The sequence below is a fragment of the Dermacentor silvarum genome, chromosome 2 (assembly GCF_013339745.2).
Source record: "Dermacentor silvarum isolate Dsil-2018 chromosome 2, BIME_Dsil_1.4, whole genome shotgun sequence".
In the NCBI taxonomy this organism is placed as follows: Eukaryota; Metazoa; Arthropoda; class Arachnida; order Ixodida; family Ixodidae; genus Dermacentor; species Dermacentor silvarum.
Window position 1 is genome coordinate 25,836,450 of NC_051155.1, and position 20,861 is coordinate 25,857,310.

The 20,861-nt window shown below is 45.7% G+C and overlaps 1 long non-coding RNA gene across 1 annotated transcript; it reads left to right on the plus strand.

Annotated features, from left to right (window-relative positions):
* The first annotated feature begins 18,551 nt into the window (after positions 1-18,551).
* LOC125942940 (uncharacterized) lies at positions 18,552-19,781 on the plus strand. Its single transcript, XR_007465433.1, has 3 exons — positions 18,552-18,646; positions 18,712-18,843; positions 19,759-19,781. It is a non-coding gene; the product is annotated as an uncharacterized LOC125942940 (long non-coding RNA).
* The last annotated feature ends 1,080 nt before the right edge of the window (positions 19,782-20,861 follow it).

A 20,861-nucleotide genomic window follows, 5' to 3' on the forward strand; every position in this document is an offset into this window, starting at 1 on the left:
GAGGATGGCGAGGGGGGGGGGGGGAGTCATTGCCCTTTTTTCCTCTTCCTGACATGCCGGCGTTTCAGCGCTGACAGCACTGAGCATGCAGCACTACACCCTCCTCCCCGCCTGCTCCATTCTCTACATGCTTTACCACGCCCCCCCCTTCCCCTGGAGAACTACCCCGGCAATGTAATTCGTTTCCCCTCTCCCCCTCCCCCCCCAAAACAACAATGGCAATGTGCCTAGTGCTTATCTTTTATATCAAAAACGGCTTTGGCTTCATTATTGAGCTGTGGGGAACAGTATTGTCAGAATATTTTAAGCACTCAACGTAGCTGACAGGACTTCTAATAAATTGCAATATAGCAGAGGCAAAATATGTTGCTGTGGCCGCTCCTTTTCTCTGGCATAAATAATTGTGCTCCTAATAGTTGTGAGCCATAAAAAACTGCTACTATAAAAAAACGCATCATTTCTAAAGTTTGCGTATACAAAATATAAGTCTTCCCACAATATTGTAACCTTGTAGTGAAGTTGCAGTACCGGACAATAGCAAAAACTTGGAGCCGCGGAATTGACATGTTATTGGGCGAATTAGTGACTAGAAGCGCAGTGAACGCTCAAGAGCAACGAAGGCGGCGAGCGCAGTCGTCGATCTTAGAAATATGAACTCAATGTGAAGCGCATCGGCTATTTACACATGATAGTCATCGAACTTTTCAGCGTCATGACTGGTGTTCGCGTAGTTTCTAGAAGCCCCACCACTCTTGGCGTCACGTATGCAATCTGATTACCGACTAAAATCGGCGGCAACCTGATTACGGTATAAAATCGGCGGCAACAAGCGAGAGAGTTCTTATACATGAATTCGCGTCTCGCGCCGAATGATAATTTGCAGCAGTTGTTAGGAGGTGATACACGGTCACCGGAACAACAATGTACACGTGTCAATATAAATGCTCTGGAGAATATTCAAGTGAGGTCCTTGTTGAGTGCCGCATTCCAAGGGCCGCACTCGCAAATGCGGACATAAGAGCCGCAGAAACACAACGCACAAGTAAACACATAAACAAAAAGTGTGTTATTCCAAATCAACAAGAAAAACGATACGAGGGAGAAGCAGAACAAGAATAATAATTAGCAGATGAAAAGTACCAAAATGCCCTTCAATAGCATTTTCATATTCGCCATTCCTGCAAAATTTGTGCTATTGCGCGCGCCTTCATGAAATGCAATTTTACTCATGGCTACTAACTCAATATTTTTGTTGCAGTGTTTACCAGAGCTTCTACCGATGAACATGGAGGAGAAATGGGCAGGCCCGAGCTGACATGCAGCACCCCCTTGCGGACACCAAGCGCATTATTTAGTCCTACAAACCAGCGGTGGTGCGGTGGAGGACGTGCAATGCCCGTAAAAAAAAGTTTAAAGGCCGTAGTTATTCCTGCGTGGTAGTGAAGTGAAGTGAAGTTTATTTATTTCAGGGAAAAGAGGGTACAGGGACAAAAGGCGGTAAGGCCTGACGAGGCCCCGGTACCCATACAGTTGGCAGTAACAAAAAAAAAACGAAAATGTACATAGAAGGTGCCACAAATATGTCAAAAACAATGCTACAATGCGCACAGTGAGAATTAATTAGGGAACAAGACAATCATGTGCAAGGTAATACTCGAGCATTCAAAGTCATACGCGTACCAATACAATGCATACATGACTGGTGAATTAAGACACGAAATATGCGACTACAGTACTTGGCAACAAAGATAGATAAAACATACATATAAGCAAACGGTGGATTAATTTTTTTACATTTGAATTTGGCCTTCAATCAAACGTCGTTTCGGGTTTTTCTTGAACACATTTTCAGATAAAAAGAAATCATCAGTAAAAGGAAACTTGTTGAAGCTTTGGGTACTTGAAAATTTAGATTTTGTCTACCATAATTCGTGCGCGTTCGCGGAACTCGTAGTTTTACCTCACGAAGGTTGTAATTTATAATCCTGTCAGTAACAGAGTACAAACGGTTTCGATGAATGTATTGCAACAGCCGTAGATAATAAACTTGGTCAGCTTGCAGTATGCGATGTTTAACAAACAAGGGTTGCGTACGTAAAGTTTGGGGTTCACCGTAATAGCCCTCAACAGCACGCAAGGCTCTTTTTTGTAGCAGTAGTAGTTTATGGTAGTCTGAAGGCGTAGTCGTACCCCATACAAGATTACAATATGACAGTTTTGAAAAGAACAATGGGTTATACATTGACACCTTTAACCAAACAGGCAAGAGTTTAGAAATCCTAAAAAGCAGACCAGCAATTCTGCTCAGTTCGGAAGCAAGTTTTGAGATATGTACAGACCAAGAAAGATTTTCATTAAACCACATGCCGAGAAATTTTTGAGAAGAAACCTGACTGATTTTTGTATTATCATAATAAATCTGCATAGAATAACGTTCCACACTGTTCATCGGCTTGAAGAGAATATACTTTCTTTTATTTATATTTAAACTAAGCTTATTTGCGTATAACCAATCACGAAGCTTCAGTAAATAAATTTTAGCCATACTTTGGAGGGCGGTTAATGAGTGGGAAGAAAAGATTTGTGTCGTCGGCGTACATTACCAGATCTGGAAAATTATGTATATTGGCTAGGTCATTGATATATGTAGTAAATAATAAATTGCCACAACTAGAAAATCCGTAACGTAACCCTATCATTCTATTATTTTTCGTGAAAACTACGAGCATTAGCGATGGCGACGTTGGATTCAAACAGGCGCGATCGCACGCTGTTGCTACTATTTCTGCAGCTTCTCCGGCAAATTATTACCTGTCACTAAAAAAGGATTCTCTCTAGCTTCTTTGCAGAGACGAAGGAAGACAACAATTTGAAGTGTCTTTAAAGCGCGCATAAGTCACGTACACTACCGCTGAAATAACAATTTCCACTTAGCTTGCCGTGTTAGTGGTGTCGCAACACAAATATAATATTGGCGACGTGGAAAGAAAAAAAAAAGAATTTTTTGTCGCTGCTTGCAAGATCTATGGAAACTGTTTTCTCCATTATTGCTTTCGATTGACCATGGTAGCTTGCTGCTATCTTAAGAAGGCTAATGTGCGGTGCATCTATTACATTGCAGCACCTATGCCAGTACGGGCTGCAACGACTGCCATTATGCATCCGCTACTAACAAGAGCTCAGCCTCTCGTTTTCTTTGGTAACCTTTTATTTTATTGAAAAATCGCGCGAGAAGGTGAAAAAAAATTGTATTCGCACTTCAAACTTCAAACTTTAAATACCTCTTGCATTTTTGTGTCAACTTACCTTGTTCGGTGGTTGATTTTTAATTATGTTTACTGCTTCCGAACTTATCAGGTCCGTGTAGTACCATCCATAGTCGCCTGGGGCGTGAGTCAAATTTCGTCGAAAATCCAGGCCAACGTCGCCTGCCTGTGCAAGAAAAAGAAAGAAATAACTGAGATACATCCGGGGCATTGATGTGCGGAGTTGTGAGAAAGGGATTTTAACGCGAGGCCAGACCCGCCGTCGTAGCTCAGTGGCTATGGTGTTGGGCTACTGAGCACGAGGTCGTGGGATCGAATCCCGGCCACGGCGGCCGCATTTCGATGGGGGCGAAATGCGAAAACACCCGTGTACTTAGATTTAGGTGCAGGTTAAAGAACCCCAGGTGGTCCGAATTTCCGGAGTCCCCCACTACGGCGTGCCTCATAATCAGATCGTGGTTTTGGCACGTAAAACCCCATAATTTAAATAAACTTTTGTTCCAGAACCTTTATTAGAAGATGGAGAGTATGACTAAATAAATAAAATAAATATATAAAGGGCCGGGACGTTTTTTTTTCCCCTCAAATTGATTGCCTCGCATTCTAGTGAGCTAGCTATATACTCCTTAGCTCATCGACAATATATCACGCGATTAGGCGCTAATAAGAATAATGACATCGGAATTATCTTACGCTTTTAGTACTGAGGAGAAAAACGGACTTATCACGGGTTCGATCTCTGCCACGGCCGTAGCATTTCGATGGGGGTGAATTGCGATAAAAACTCCTCTTAGATTTGGGTCCACGTTTAAGAACCTCAGGCGGCAAAAATTCTTCCTTTTAACTTAACTTTCTAATTATCAACGATAGGTGACTACAGCAAATGAATACTTTGGGGCCCGTCCTCGACACTACCTATCCCAACGATCAACTTTTGAATAGCGGAGTTCATGTGGGAGCTACGCGAACAATTAGTTCCCCTTGCCAGGCTCCTTGAAACCGAAACTGGTATATACATCACTGAAGCGTTGAATCACAGGATCCGGCCGTGCTACAGGTCCAAGAATAGAAGCACTAGGGAAAATATCCCGATTTTACTGACATTTCGTCCGGGGACCAGTCTTCACTCCGGGCCACATCAGCCGATTAATTACGATTAAATCATTTATTGAAAAAGTGGAAAGCTTGAATTGCCCCGCACAAGGCACCACTGGAAATAAAATCACCTCCAGCGCCTGTCGAATGGGTGCTGCAGTACTACAGTTGACCTGCCGAAGGGGGGCCGGGCCCCTCCTAAAGAAATGGGGAGGGGGCCGGGACCGCCCGAGCCCCGCCTGACTTTCAGCACTGAAGTAGTCACTTCGATCACTCACCGATTCTCTGAAATGCGTGAAGTATTCGAGGGCTCCGGCGTAGTTGCCGATGTGACTGACAAACCCTCGTTTCATGGGTGTGTATGAAGCTTTGCAGAAGCCAAGGTGCCACTGAAAAACAGAATGACGCATAAAAAGCACATAGCTTTCCTGAGAAACTCTGCTGATGCCAGCTGACATCACGATGTCACGGGCACCCGCAGGACGCATGTTATTTATTTAACTCGAAAATGACGAAACACGGCGACGCATAAGTAATACGACCACAAAGGACGTTGCGGTACTTACAACTACGGTTCTATTGTTAGTGCAACTGCGACTTTGTACACGCGGTAGTCATAACCATGCACCACCTCAACCTACACTAAACATTACCTTGCAGAAAGTTAATCCACAGAACACCCATACAAACTTAGAGCGGGGAAACTGTACATTCCACAGTTAACGGAAAGAAGCGTAGCGGTGGCGTTCTGAACTAAAGAATGCGACCGAGAGATGGCGCTGATAAAACCAAAACTAATATCATCATCATTACGCAGTGAGCAATATGGCCGCTACGGTAGTGGTTCGTGGGGCTCGTCGCGCTGCTCGCTCGCTGGTTTTGGGCGTTTTGTTACCGCTATCGGGGCGGTATTCGTGTGCACTGTGCTCTAACATAACTATGGATATCTTTATTATGTCGCCAGGCGACCGAGAGGCCTCAACTGGCAATAAAACTGTTCAAACAAGTAAGCTTACATTGTTTATTGTCAATGGTGAATGAAGCAGTACATGCTCACAATTTTCGTGCACATCAGGTGGACTTAATGTTGTCCGTCACTGAGTTAACAACACACAGAAACACAGATAACCATCTATTTAATGGAAGCCAAAGCTGAAATCGAGCGAAGTTTTCTCATCGTGTTCGGCGTGCCGCTAAAGCAGGGAGAACGAAGCTTCAGACAGCAATATTTATGCTGAGCTCCCCTCGTACTTGTATTGCGTACAGTGCTGCTCGACCTTTTATATTCTCTGCGTTCGAATATTTCAGCAAGATTAAACAAAGGAACATGAAAAATTGCTCGGCAAAAATGTAATGCCAGCAAGATAAGCTCGAGCTGCCATGTCCCATTGCTCTCATAACACATTGGCGAGAGGAACAAAGTGTAGGGGGGGGGGACGTTATGCTAAATTTTACAACATATATTGTCTGCTCTTGATATTCTTTTGCGGTCAGGTGCGGCAGTAAAAGCTTTGACACAAGCGGAGTACTCGTAGGGAAACCAAGGAACGTTATGAAGACAGCAGTGCTTACGAGGACTTCGGCAAATATTGTGTGAATAAACAAGGACACTAAATCAACATATAAGCAAGCCCAATTAAGGCTCACAGATTCTTGGGAAATGCAATTTGTGGTTTCATGCTGAAAATAATCTCGGTATATGTATTCAAGCAAGGCAAAGAGTTTGCAAGGAGATGTACATTTAAGTTGAGTAACAGAGTTGAGCAAGGGAAGCCTCAGCTTGGAGTCAACGTTTCACCAGGGAAACATAATTGTGAGGGCCGAGACGAAGACAAGTTCCCAGGCTGAGGTTTGCTCGTCCACTGTTGATTCGCTGAATGTTAAGCCGAACTTATTCTGCGAGTATACTTCAAAATCTTTCTGGGAGCACACTGTGCTCAGGTTTGTCATCTGCTGTTTGAAGAGAAAGAAAAATCGCTTTCAATTATTTCTCAAGTTCCTGAAGTGCGAAATAGGCTGGCTGGTTGTGTGAGCTTGCCTTTTCTAGCTATGTCTCATGGTGCAGGGCTAGCCTAGTTATTGATTTCATGCAAACTGTATATGATCCTCTTGTAGCAAACAAATGTAAAATAGTGTGCGTATCCAGATCTAATCTAATCCTAGCACTTGCCCTGTTAACAACGTTCCCTTACATTTTGTCATGTCATATAAATATATCGGTGTACACATTACAAATAACGTAAATTGGACCATTAATATAGAGTACATCATTAGCAATGCTAACCACACGCTTGGGTACTTACGGCGCAACTTTTCCCAAGCACCGTCTGCTTTAGAATTACAGCTTTATACAACTATAATTCGTTCGAAACTTGAATATGCATTTGCAATACGGGATCCCAGTCGCGTATATCTTATTACTTCACTTTAACTAGTACCAAATAACTCTACTCGTTTCATTATTTCTAATTATAACCGCACCGCGAGTATAACCTCAATGTAAACTAACGTAGCATTTATTCCACAAGCTAATCGCTGCAAAGTCGCCCGTCTTTTGCTATTTCATAAAATTTTCCATCACACCACACTTTATGACGACTTCATACTGCGGCCTCAGTGCAAATCTCAAACTACGTTGATTATCGCAGTAAGGTAGGAATTGATTCATGTAACACGAAGTATTTCGTTCAATCTTTCATGCCCTGTACATCTCAGAAATCGAACCACCAAGTATCGTAGCCATCACAGATAACAAACTTTTTTGCAAAACATTAGCTAACATTGTATATTCGGGAGAATCATATTATTACAAGAACTCAATGCACTTGTTTGTTTTACTCTACTACTTTGTAGCCACTCTCCCATTTAATGCCATGTGGCCCTGAGGGTACAATAAATAATATATATTGTACTGGAGATTATCGGTGTCGGCACGGTGAAGTGTGAAAGAGGAAGTCGACGAACTAGTAGTGAGCGCTCGATCGGTGATCAGCTGAGACTGCTCCGTCTTCTTGTACTTCTGTCAGACGTCTTGTGGACTTCCCGTGACATTTGGTGGAGGTGCGGGGTAACGTCTTCCCCGACCTGGAGCTCCGCAGCCGTACGTTGCCATCTGCGGCCACAATGACCGACAACGCCGGCCCTTCGCAATCCGCTCCCGGCTGTCGTGTGTTCTGGTGTGGTACATCAGTGCGACCGTGCCATCTTCAGCGGCACCGACGATCACGACGTGGAGGACTGGCTTGCAGAGTATGACCGCATTAGCGCGCATAACAAGTGGGCTGACCGCGACAAGCTGACCAACGCCATCTTTTATCTGACTGATGTGGCAAATCTGTGGTTTAGAAACCACGAAGTGGAGTTAACCTGGTCAGCTTTCACCGAGACCCTCACTTCGGTCTTCGGCCGTCCCACTGTGCGCAGACTCCGTGCTGAACACCGTTTGCGTGGCCGCGCTCAACAAAGCGGTGAAACCTTCACGAGCTACATTGAGGACGTCATCGACCTCTGTAAGCTCGTGAATGCGTCCATGACCGAAGCCGATAGGATAAGGCATATCGCCGCAAGTCTGCTCCTAAACATGTGTATACGACGGTAGCCAGTGACCCACTGTGTTAAAAGAGCGCCTGCTACCTCTCGCGCGCCTGCTTGGTTTCGTGGGGTGGGGCAATGTGTGCCGCTTGTGCACGCGCACGAGACAGGGGCTCGGACCATCACTGGAAGAGAAAGAAGTGCGTTCGGCGCAGAGACGCTCGTGTGGAACGTTCTTTGAAACTCTTCTTGTACATAGTTAGTTGCAGGGCACAGGTTCGCCCTTAATAAACCAGTTTTTCTATTTTACTCCTCGAAATACCGTTACATTCTGGTGGAGGTGCGGGGTATGTTTGGAAGTCCCCTGGGTGCCAGAGACCGGAGCCCCGATCCTCAGCGATTGGAATCTGGAGAGGTGACTCCAGTGCACCAGCGCGCCAGCCGCCGACTTCGGGGAGACCCGCCTGAATTCGGACCGCTTCCCACTGCTACGGCCACACGGACGATGTCTTCCACTGACGCCACGACGATGACTAGCCAGGCGACATCACCCGAGGTCGTCGTGTACCCGCCGCGCATGCCCGAGATGTTCCACGGCGACCCGTACGAAGACGTCGAGGATTGGTTGGAGCACTTCGAGAGGGTCGCAGATGTCAACTGTATTGACCTGTATTGTACTGTATTGTACTGTATTGACCTATTGAATGTTTAATTGCATCATTTGTATATGTACAAGTATGTATATATGTCTGTATTAGGTGTACATTTGTATCCATTTTTTTGCACTGTTATCTGCTGTGCTCGTGGCGCCAGGAGCCTAGTCAGGCGTGCATAGTCTCGCCTTTTGCTCCGGCGCCATGACAATCTTGTATTGTCAAAATCATAATAAACTTCAAACTTCAAACGGCTGGAACCCGGCACGAAAACGTCGCCACGTGTACTTTGCGTTGAGGGATTCAGCAAAGAAATGGTACGAGAATCACGAAGCGGTGTTAACGTCGTGGGAAGAGTTTCGGCGACATCTGCTTGCTGCGTTTGCATGCGCCGATCGCCGAGAGAAGGCTGAGAATGCTCTGCAAGCCAGGAACCAGCGCACCAACGAGAGTGTCGGCATGTACATCGAGGACATGTCCCGTCTGTTCAAACGTGCCGATGCAAACATGTCCGAGGAGAAGTGCGCCATATTATGCGTGGCGTGAAGGAGGAGCTATTTGCCGGGTTGGTTCGCAACCCGCCACGTACTGTTGCGGAGTTTCGCACCGAGGCGACGACGATAGAGAAGGCCCTGCAGCAGCGCGCCCGCCACTACGACCGTGATGTCAGCAGCGCCCCTGTAGACGTTCTTTCGGCAGGCATGGGCAATAACACCGAAGCGTTGAGAGAGTTGGTGCGAACTATCGTTAAAGAAGAGTTTCAAAGAACGTTCCACACGAGCATATCTGCGCCGAACGCACTTCTTTCTCTTCCAGTGATGGTCCGAGCCCCTGTCTCGTGCGCGTGCACGAGCGGCACACATTGCGCCACCCCACGAAACCAAGCAGGCGCGCGAGAGGTAGCAGACGCTCTTTTGACACAGTGGCTCGCTGGCTACCGTCGTAGAACACATGTTTAGGAGCAGACATGTTTAGAGACGACGATGCCTTCCATATGCTCGTGGCCAAGAACCCTACGACAGTTGCACAAGTAAATGAGCTCTGTCAAAGCTTCGACGAGCTGCGCGAGCAGCGCCTTTCCACCCGTCGCCCCAGTTTGCAATCCGCGGACCTCTTAGCTGTGGAGCCTGGATGCCTTAGCGCTGATCACTCCGGCTTGCTGCCGCAGATTCAGCAATACATTCGGGAAGAAGTGGCTCGCCAGCTATCTCTTGTGGCGTGTGTTTCTGAGCCTGCTTCCACACTAGAACCGTCGCTCCGTCGTGTGGTCCTAGCACAAGTTTGTGAGGCGCTCCCACCTCCCTCTCCACCGCCACCTGTGACTGCACCTCTGCGCCCTCAACCGACCCCCTCCGCGACCGATGCGTACTACCTCCAGACCCGCCGCTAGTTTCTGCTCGTCGCCACTTCCGGTACGCCCGGTTCACGTGCCCTTATCGCCTTCCGGACCTTCTCTTAACCCTTGGCGTATTCCGGACAACCGCCCTGTTTCGCATGTGCTATTCCGGGACATGTTGCGCGTTTCTGTCGCCGCCATGGACTTTATTTTCGTCATGACGCGCCGAACCTCGGCTACCTTCCCCAAGAGCCTTCGCATCGTTCTATCCCTGATCCCTCGGACTCGTATTCTCGTCGCGCCGCCTTCAACTCTCGTCGGTCGCCATCCCCTCGCTGCCATTCCCTTTCACCCATGCTTCGCCGTTCCAGCTCTGGTCAGCAGGAAAACTGACAGCCGCAGTTCCCGAGGCAAGAACTGCGCCATCGTCGAAATTTTCAAGGCCTCATCTTTCTCCTCCTAACGAAATCGCAGCATTTGTCGAAAGCGTCGCGACAACAGCTCTTGTCGATACAGGGGCTGCCGTTTCTGTCATAAGTGAAGACCTCTGCCACAAACTCAAGAAAGTGACGATTCCTGTACCAGATATTTCCCTACGCACGGCAAGCTCGCAGCAAATCAAGCCTTCGGCCGCATGTACCGCTTGTGTTATGATTCAGGCTGAACTATATTTTGTAGAATTCGTCGTTCTGTGCCGTGCTTCGCATGACGTTATTCTGGGTTGGAACTTTCTTTCCGCACATCATGCTGTTGTCGACTGCGCTCGCGCGCAACTAGCTTTGTCTCCGTTCCGTGACACTACCGTCGACCTCCCGAACCGTTCTCCTAAAGTGGTCGTCACCGCTGACGTCATTATCTCTTCTTTTTCTGCCGCCTTGGTGACTCTGCCCCCGCCACGACAGCTCTTTTTATACCATCTGAAGATAGTGCGCGTCGACGGAACCTTCTACTCCTGTTTCCAGTCATCACACTCACCAATGGTTCCGCTGCCATTTATACGTCCAATTCATTTCCCTGTCCTTCAACTCTCCTACACGGTGAATATGTGGGGCATCTCGACACTGTTGACGTCATTAATCCATTTGACCTACCTTCCGATAGCTCGCCACTGCCTATCGGTGCCGTCACTTCTGCTACCGCACCAAACTCGCGTTCCACCGATGTTTTCTTGCATACCGTCGACGACGCGCTTACGCCCGCTCAACGCAGTGAGGTTGTTGAACTTCTTGAACGTTTCCGTGCTTCTTTCGACCTCGGCCAACCTTCCTTGGGGCGCACGTCAGCGGTTGTTCACCGTATTGACACCGGTCACCATGCTCCGCTGCGCCAACGTCCATACCGTGTTTCCGCAGCTGAACGCCGTGTCATTGACGAACACGTTGACGACATGCTGAAACGAGGTGTGATCCAGCCCTCCCACATCCTTGGACGTCCGGTCGTGCTGGTGCGGAAAAAACGATGGCTCAATCAGGTTTTGCGTCGATTACCGCCGACTCAACAAGACTACCCGCAAGGATGTTTATCCGCTACCACGCATCGACGACGCCCTGGATTGCCTACAGGGAGCTGAGTTCTTCTCTTCACTGGATTTGCGTTCCGGTTACTGGCAAGTTCCGATGGCTGAAGCCAACCGTCCAAAAACGGCTTTTGTAACTCCTGATGGATTATACGAGTTCAAGGTAATGCCTTTCGGCCTTTGCAACGCGCCTGCAACTGTAGAGAGATGATGGACGCTATTCTCAGGGGTCTTAAATGGCACACATGCCTTTGCTACTTAGAGGACATTGTGGTCTTTTCTGCCGATTTCGATACGCATCTCGCCCGCCTTGAGCAAGTTCTTGCCTGTCTCACGTCAGCTGGGTTGCAACTCAATTTGAAAAAATGTCATTTTAGTGCCCGTAAGCTTACGATCCTAGGCCACGTCGTCTCGAAAGAGGGAATTCTGCCTGATCCTGCCAAACTTCGCGTCGTCGCTGAGTACGCCAGGCCCACTACTCTAAAGGAACTACGGAGCTTCATCGGTTTGTCTTCTTATTTCCGGCGTTTGATACGTAATTTTGCCTCGATAATCGCTGCCTTGACGCAGCTTCTTTATAGCACGTCAGACCTGTCGGCTTGGAACTCTGAGTGTGACCACTCAATTATGAGGCTCCGCCGGCTCCTCACGTCCCCTCCTGTACTACGTACGCCACTTCGACCCCAATGCGCCTACTGAGATACGTACGGATGGTAACCGGTGGATCATTGTTGCCGTTGACCACCTCACACGGTACGCCGAAACATCTGCGCTGCCGGCGTCCACCGCGAAAGACGTCGCTTGCTTCCTTCTTCGCCACCTCATTATGCGACACGGTGCTCCACGTGAATTATTAAGTGACCGCGGGCGCGTCTTTCTCTCCAATGTCATCGCGGCCCTGCTAAAGGAGTGCAACATCGTTCACCGCACCGCTTCCGCCTACCATCCACAAACTAACGGCATGACGGAACGTTTCAATCGTACGCTTGGCGACATGCTTGCGATGTATGTGTCTGGCGATCACTCGAATTGGGACCGGGTTCTTCCTTTTGTCACTTACGCCTATAACTCTGCCCCGCAAACTACCACCGGCTTCTCTCCTTTCTTTCTTCTCTATGGCCGAGAACCTTCCTGCCTCTTGGACACCATTCTTACCTACCGTCCTGACGCTTCTGAAGTGACACCTGTTTGAGAAGCGGCTGCTTATGCTGAAGAATGTCGCCAACTAGCCCGCTCATTCACCAGCCAAGATCAGTGGCACCAAAAATCACGCCATGACGCATCCGCTCCTAGTGCCCGCTATTCCCCTGGAATGCTTGTTTGGCTTCGGGTCCCTGCTACTTCCCCCGGCCAATCCACTAAGTTTTTGTCAAACTACCACGGTCCCTACCGCGTACGGCACCAATCATCACCCGTGAACTATGCCATCGAGCCGCTCGCGCCGTCTTCTCATTGCCGTTGCCGAGAGCGCGAAATAGTTCATGTAGCACGGCTTAAACAGCGTTACGACCCGCCGATGCTGTCTTTTCCCTAGGTCGCCAGGATGGCTTCTTTCTGGCGGGGTGTGATTGTACTGCATGGAGATTATCGGTGCCGGCGCGGTGAAGTGTGAAAGAGGAAGTCGACGAACTAGTAGTACGCGCATGATCGGTGTCCAGCTGAGACTGCTGCGTCTTCTTGTACTTCGGTCAGACGTGTTGTGGACTTCCCGTGACAATATAATAATAAAATGAAGAGTGACTGCCAGAGCGTCAGTCAACATGAAGTATCATTTCCTTAAAATAGCATTGAGCGCTTTTGATCGTTTTAAAATTATTTGCATTTTGATGTAACAAATTATCATTGTGACGGAGCATGTGATACCTCGTGGTACTAATGCCTGTCAAACTGATTTGCAAAGAGAAGGTGGCAGAGTTTGTGCATTAGCAAGTAGGAGCTTGCTACATTGTTTCTGTTCGGGTCGTCACGGCCTTAATGACTGAAAAAGAAACAAGTTGGGACTCAACATGTTACTTCTCTGATTGTCATAAAATGCCCTTAAAAGCAACTAAGCTTGTATGTCAAATTTATCATTCCCACTCATTACGATACAGAACTGTAGACTGCTTCTTGCCTAATAGGGTTCACACCTCTCTATCTGGTAAACTTCCAAACATTTCATGGTGAGGCACGTAGTTCAAGTAGACATGTTGTCATTATGGTGACAGTTGAGCTTCTTGTAGCTTAGCGTGGGCACCTTGCAGACCAATAATCTCTCTTTTGTCCATCTTCCTGAAATGAGAAATGACGAAGCCTTGACACATATGCAAGCAAAAAAATGTGGAAACAAAAGATAGTCCCATAAATGTACAAATCACGGTTCTAGTAGAAGTGTTCAGAAACATACCCTCTGAGGATTCTGGCCCTTGATGTTACTTCCAGTGGTTACACGTTCACGGTTGACTTGTACGTCCAGAGACAATACAGGCCAAAGGGATGAGTCCAAATATGAGAAGAGTCTTCCAGGCTGGAGCAAAAGGAGCCTCAATTACTATGGTGGAAGTGGGGATGAGCTTGTGATTAATGCATGACAAAGAACAGTGTACAAAACGTTCCATGACAGAAAAGCACATACACACACACAATACTGTTTTGAGTGCGCATTTCTTTCAGTGATGTCCTTATGTGGGCTGTGCTTAGTGAAGCCTCCCAACCCCGCTGCCCCCAGACCCCATCATGGACACAACAAAGTTTTATGTCTCTCTTAGTGAAGCCTCGATTAGATGACGGCTGTTTCTGCCAGATACTAGTAATAAACACATTAATTTTATTATGTGTGAAATGCCATTAATCTAGCTGTATCACCGGAAGTACATTGGCCACTAATGTGCAGTGAATTTATCGCAGTGTATCATTTATGCAGAAACAGCCAAAACTTTAGTATTTATGCTGTACTCATGTTAGGAATTTTAGTAACTTTGCAAAATTGCAAGAGTCTCGTTTGAATTACTTTGGAAGGGTAATAACTTTATAATGATTACTATTTTCTACTTTTAAGAAATGACTACAGGAATCTGTTTTATCCGCCTCGCACGCAAAGAAATTCAAAGTTGAAAATGTGAAGCACTGCTTTTTTCACTCACCGGCACACACGCCCAGGGGCTGCAAAGTTAATCCGCTTTCGTGGGTAGTCTTCAAGCAGACTGTGCTCGGTTCCAGCGATGAATTTTCGCGCCTGGCTAGAACTTTCTTTTTCAAGCAACACGTCTTACGCGGCCAGACGCGGCAGATGACTAATTACGGGAGCCATGCATGCAGCCGTTATGCAAGCGAAACGCCGCAGCTGATAAAGTTCATTATGTTTAAACACGTTCGCTTGGTGGTACCTATGGAATTTTGTACGCATAAACTGGCTGATATATTATTGATATCTAAGTAAAGCGAACCTGCGTGATGCTGCTCAAAGGAAACGACCTCCCCGTTCGCAAATATTACCGCCGTACAATTTGAATCGATAAACGGCACGGACTGCAATCAATACCAATGGGCTGCTGCTGATCACACGTCAGTATGGCCTCAAAACATTTATTCAAGTAACAATTCACGAACTTCAATAACGGAAGTCCAATAAAAATAATAGACTGCTTATTTTGTAAAACATGACACCGTAACTATGTTTATCGGGTATTATATATGCATTAATAGATTAAATATTGAGCCGCGTTGAGCGTCCCTAGCTGGGAAAATACGAATTAAAGTATGCCACCAAATTACAGTAGCTCCACTTGCGCGCTTCATTCTGGAACGCGACGGGGTTGATTTTTCGCCCTCTGTGGCCATTTGGTGAACTCAAGAGTGTGCGGGGCCTGGTTCATATTTTTATCGTGGTGGGCTACGGAAGCTACGCTTAAGCACGTGTTCTCTGCCTCATTGATAGATTAAGCTACGTGCATTTGCTTTTTCAGTTTATCGTGGGCTGTTCTCAGAAATTTTGTTCGCTTCAGTAGCGACGTACATTGGCACTTCATACAATGGTCCACTAGGTGCCTACCAAATCAATTCCTTACATTCAAGTTGTGTTTACGAGCTCTATCATTAGATCACCGGCCGTTTCGCCATATGTATATATATATACATAAATACAGTGGAATTCGGTGCACTGCGCCTTTCTTGCACTCGCTGTATCGCACCTGGCCCTTCAAGATGTTTCACTTTAACTTTCGGGGGATTTTCCTTGCTTCTCTCTTTCGCTAATCCTATTATGTTCCGGCCAATTCCCTCCCATGTACTCATTATGAAAAATAATGGAACCTAGAGCCCATAAGCTTGTTAAGTCTGATTATCAACGATCATTTTGCACAGAAGCGCACGTGACACTTTTTCCCACCCTCAATTCAATTTGTTTTGCTAGGTTCCTCGTAATTAACTTGCTGCGAGCGCTAGGATAGCGCACATTGTTCATTGCTCCTATAGGTTTGTAACCTCAGCACACATGATTTCCTGAGCCAAATATGATGTGTTTAAGCGGTTCAAGGTCAATTTTAGCGCATCTGCCCTACTCGTGGACAACGCTACTTTTTTATTTAATTATTTATTTATTGTACATACTTTCAAGGCCCGTAAGCGTTACAGAAAGGAATGGTACATACACAAGAAAACAACGCAGCAAAATGAATGAATTTTTGTTTTTTTGGATGGCTTGGAAAACAGCAGTCTTGAACGTCGATGTGTCTGTGATAGTGGCGACTAATGCGGGAAGATGGTTCCAGTCATTGCACGTGTGAGGTAAAAGCGAGTAATAGTACGCGTTCGTGCGAAAAGATGGCACAATAACTTTATGGAGGTAATCGCTGTGGGATCAAAAGAAAGAAAGAGGTGTTAAACGTTTCTCTTTTAATACCGGGTTGTGATAAACGTTGTGGAAAAGTCAGAGGCGACTGTATGCGCGACGTACTGAAAGATCCGGTATATTAGGGGTTTACTTCATGGGGGTAACGCAAGCGTGACGAGAGTGATAAGATAGAATAAAGCGGGACGCGCGACTCTGAATGGCTTCGAGGGAGAGGGCTTGGGATGCTTGAGGGGGGTCCGAGATGGCTGAGGCATATTCTAATTTTGAACGAACAAGTGTTTTGTAGAGCGTCAGTTTTAAAGACGCAAGAACGGCGTTTAAGTTTCTGTGCAGATAGCCTAGCGTGTGACTAGCGTTAGAAGTTATATATTCAACTTGTTTGTGCCATGATAGATTGTGAGTGATATAACGGCCGAGATACTTCTAAAACTTAACTTGACAGAGAGGAGCGCTAAACAGAAAATACATTCGCATGGCAGTATTCTTATTGCGGTGTGATCTGCGCATATATTTACATTTATTCACGCTTAGTTTCATGTTCCTTGCATTGCACTATATCGACACTATGTTGAGGTCTTCTTGTAGTTTAGGGGAATCGGCGGGGTCACTAATCTCATTACATATTGCGCAGTCATCAGCAAATAGGTTAATTGAAGACAGTTTCGCGCAGTCAGGGAGGTCGTTAATATAAATTAGAAAACACAGAGGCCCGAGGACGGATCCCTGCGGGACTCCTGATGTAACCGCTGAAAAAGCAGAGGAAGCGTTATGAGCAGTCACGTACTAGGCTCGATTAGAAGAAGTCCTTAATCTGTACTAATACTTTAGGATGAACGTTAACCTGATCAAGTTTAGGGTTTAGTAAATCGTGCGTTGCGGTATCAAAGGCCTTATCATGCTCCAAGAAAATACAGTCAACGTCAAATTTATTGCCAGTTGCAGCCAAAAAATTATTATTATTATTATAACAAGCTAGTTGGGTCTCGCACGAGTACATTTTTCTGAAGCAATGTTGACAGGAATCGAAGAAGTCAAAAAGGTGAGAGTAAATGATGTGTTCCAAAAGTTTGCATGGGATACTTGTCAATGAAATGGGACGGTAGTTCTCGGGAGCATGTGCATTGCCTGACTTTGGGACTAGAACCACCTTTACTTTCTTCCACTCTCACGAGAGCGAAGAATACTGCAACGACTGAGCAAAAGTTTTAGAAAGAATAACACATGCAAACACTTTAGTGCATTTTAATATTTTGAAATTATTACTATCAGGCCCACGGCAGAAAAAATCTGCAGATTATTCATCAGCCTGCTAATACCAACCCAGTCAATGAATACGGGAACCATGACAGGGAACTATAAACTTGGTGCACTCGGTTTATCGGCGGTTATATTAGTATTGAGGAAAGGTGCAGACGTCTCATTCAAAAGGCTGCTACATTGATTAGGTGGAACACTGGTGCCATTAGGGTAAGTTAAATGTATACGGTTTGTAGCCGGGAACTGCAGTAGTACGAGTGGGTCATCAACAAGTTGTGCGAGTTGTGCGGGAACAAACACCAAAAATCTGTGCGCATTCCGAATAATTTTTGCAATTGTGGCGGAACCATTGTGCCATAATATATTTGAAAAATTGATATTTTCCAACTGAAAAAAAAGACAATGTAGGGTATCCAGAAACAACAATATTTAAGATGTCATGAAGTACATCACAGAAAAAAGGGGTACAGCTGTGGGTCTGTAATATGCGCAAAAAATACAATCCCTATTGTCAATGGTAATGCGCGCGCACACAACTTCTAAGGCTGACACGACTGGGACACTTGAGGAAGGAAACTCTTAACAGCGATTAAGACACCCCCGGCGATACGAATATCGCGGTCATATAGATAAATACGGCCTCTAGAGTAACATCGTTTAGTTTTGTCGTCTGTGGCTCCCTTACAATAACTACGCAGTCCTCAACAAATCTCATGACGGCTAAAAACATCAGCTATGGCAGTAGGGTTTGAAGACGCCTGCAAAAGTCACAAAAAAAAAGTTACATAGAATGAAAGCTCAGCTAGGTTGAAGAAATGCATATACAGTCAAAAAATGTTCGTGAAAAAATAACAAAAGCATGGCAATTTTTGTAACATATCTTTTCTGTGCTCTTAATTCTGTTTCATGTTACCTTGTTTTTCTGTGACTTCAACAAAACAATCTGTTGATTGTTTTATATCATTTCAAGGAAACTTTTATGTGGTTTATTCAATGGTTTATTCAATGGGAATGGAAGCACTGCAGCCGCCAACGTGCTTCAAACATATTTTCGTTTTTGGATGCAGATCTTTATCGGATTCGCTGGCCATGCGCAAGTTCTGGCTATTCCGGCAGCAAATGGTGGACGTACCAGCTCGCCCGACCGGTCGACGGCGGACTGTAAGGCCACCGAAGCCTCCTTTCATGCAAACGAACCATGCCTCATCGAAGCGCTGTCATTTCAGGCTGCCAAATCGACAGACGCATCAACGCCGGCATGCCTTAAAAGCAGCTGAAATAACTGGCGCCTCTTCAGTGGAAATGGAATCACTGCAGCCGCCAACATGCTTCAAACACATTTTCGTTTTCGGATGCTGGTGAGCGCAGCACCTCAACGTTGCAGTAAAAAGTGAATGTTTGGCTGCTAGTGCTTCCAGGCCCACAACTATTATTCCAATTAGTATGTGAATGTGTTCTTGTGTCCTAGTTGTTATTTATGTCTGGCAACGTAGCGCTAAACCCTGGATCCCTTTGAGAAGATCGTAACAAGTTTAACAAGGAGTTGCCGCAGCTTGTGAAATCGCTACACGACAAATTTGATTCTGAACACGAAGAAGTGATGACTGCCTTTAGTGAAGTCAAAGAGGCTCAATATTCAATGCAGCGACAAGTAGCCGATATCGACAACAGGCTCTTGGCAGTTGAATTATGCATTCGACTATCTGAAGGGCAACAGGGTAAAAGCTTCGTGCCGCAAGCAGCTCTATTGAACCAATGGCTTAAGGAATTTGCAGACCGTTCACTTCGCGAAAATTTAATATTTCATAGCGCTGCGGAAACATGGGCACAGTCAGAAGAGAAAATTTGCTCGGTCTTAAATTTATTATTAAGCCTGAACCTAAATAAGAGCGATGACCGCATTTCCAGGGCACACAGACCTGGCCGTTTTGTCCCTTGCAAGTCCAGGCCCGTTATTGTGAGATTTTTATCGTCTAAGATAAGGGAAATGATTCTTTCTTCTAAAAATAAGTTGAAGACAACTGGTGTCTCCGTAAGTGAAGATTTTTGTAAGGCAACTACAGCTGTCAGAAATAAACTGTACGAATTTGGCAAAGAAAGCGGTCAATCTTTCACTTTGAAGTACAACAAGCTGTATATCAACAAAAAAATGTTATATTTACTCCCCTGATAACGACAGTGTCTGTGAACTGCTATTGGGCAATGTTCCCTGCACTGCGGAATTATCGTCTACCACTACTAACTGCCATTCTGATGCGTCTTTTTCTTAACAGAAATTATGCACCGGTGACGCCGCCAATCTTCTCGTGACTTATCTATTTTATTGTCGAATGTGCGAAGTACAGTTAATAAACGTGAAGCTCTAGCATCTGTTTTTGATTCGTGTGCTGCTGACATGGTCGTATTGATGGAGACTTGGTTGACCGATACAATTCTTAGTGAAGAGCTGTTCCAATGTGACAAGAAGTGCGTTGTTCACCGTCATGGCCGTGACCCAAAATCAGGCGGTGGTGTTTTATTTGCCGTCGCCGAAAATATAGCGTCTTATATGATTTTACTTACGACGTCTTTAGAACTGGTTTGTGCTTAAACCATCAAAACACATTTCTTTGTGCATGTTATCGGTCGCCAAGTGCGCCATCTACTTTTTGCAATGAACTACATGACACTGAATTTTCTCGTTTCAGAATTTCCACACTCACCGTTATACCTTTTAGGCGATTTTAATTTCCATAAAATAAGGTGGACGTCACTATCGCCCTTTGTTGTCGGCATGTCCGCCGAAATTAAGTCTTTCCTTAACTTGTTTCTAAATTTTAATCTTACGCAACTTGTTTCTGGACCTACTAGAGCTGGCACTACTTCATTTAACACTCCAGACTTGATCCTTGTCACTGAACCAAACTTAGTACATTCGTTAACTTGTTTCCCCGGACTAAGAGATCACTGTTGTTTACATTTTTTTTATAACAGGCTCCCTTATATGCGAGAGAAACAATGCAAAATTGATCAGAAATTATGCGCGCAGTGATTACACAGCAATTAATAATGAGTTTGCAGTATTCATTGACGATTGTATGCCAGAATTTTTCAAGTGTACCGTGAAAAACAAATTGGAAGTTGTTTAAACCGAAGCCACGTTCCTTGCCGCTAAATATGTGGCACTGCGCAGACTTTCCGGTAAGAAACGCTTTCCTTGGCTTTCCGTGCACGACCTTGAAAAGACTGCCAAACAAGAAAAAACGCCTTTTCCGTCTTGCAAAACGCAGTCCAACATCTACTCGTTCTAACGATTATTTTAATGCGCTGCGTGCTTATCGTACCGCGTTAAAAGAAGCGAAGGACGTTATTTTTAATACCCATCTGCCCTCACTTC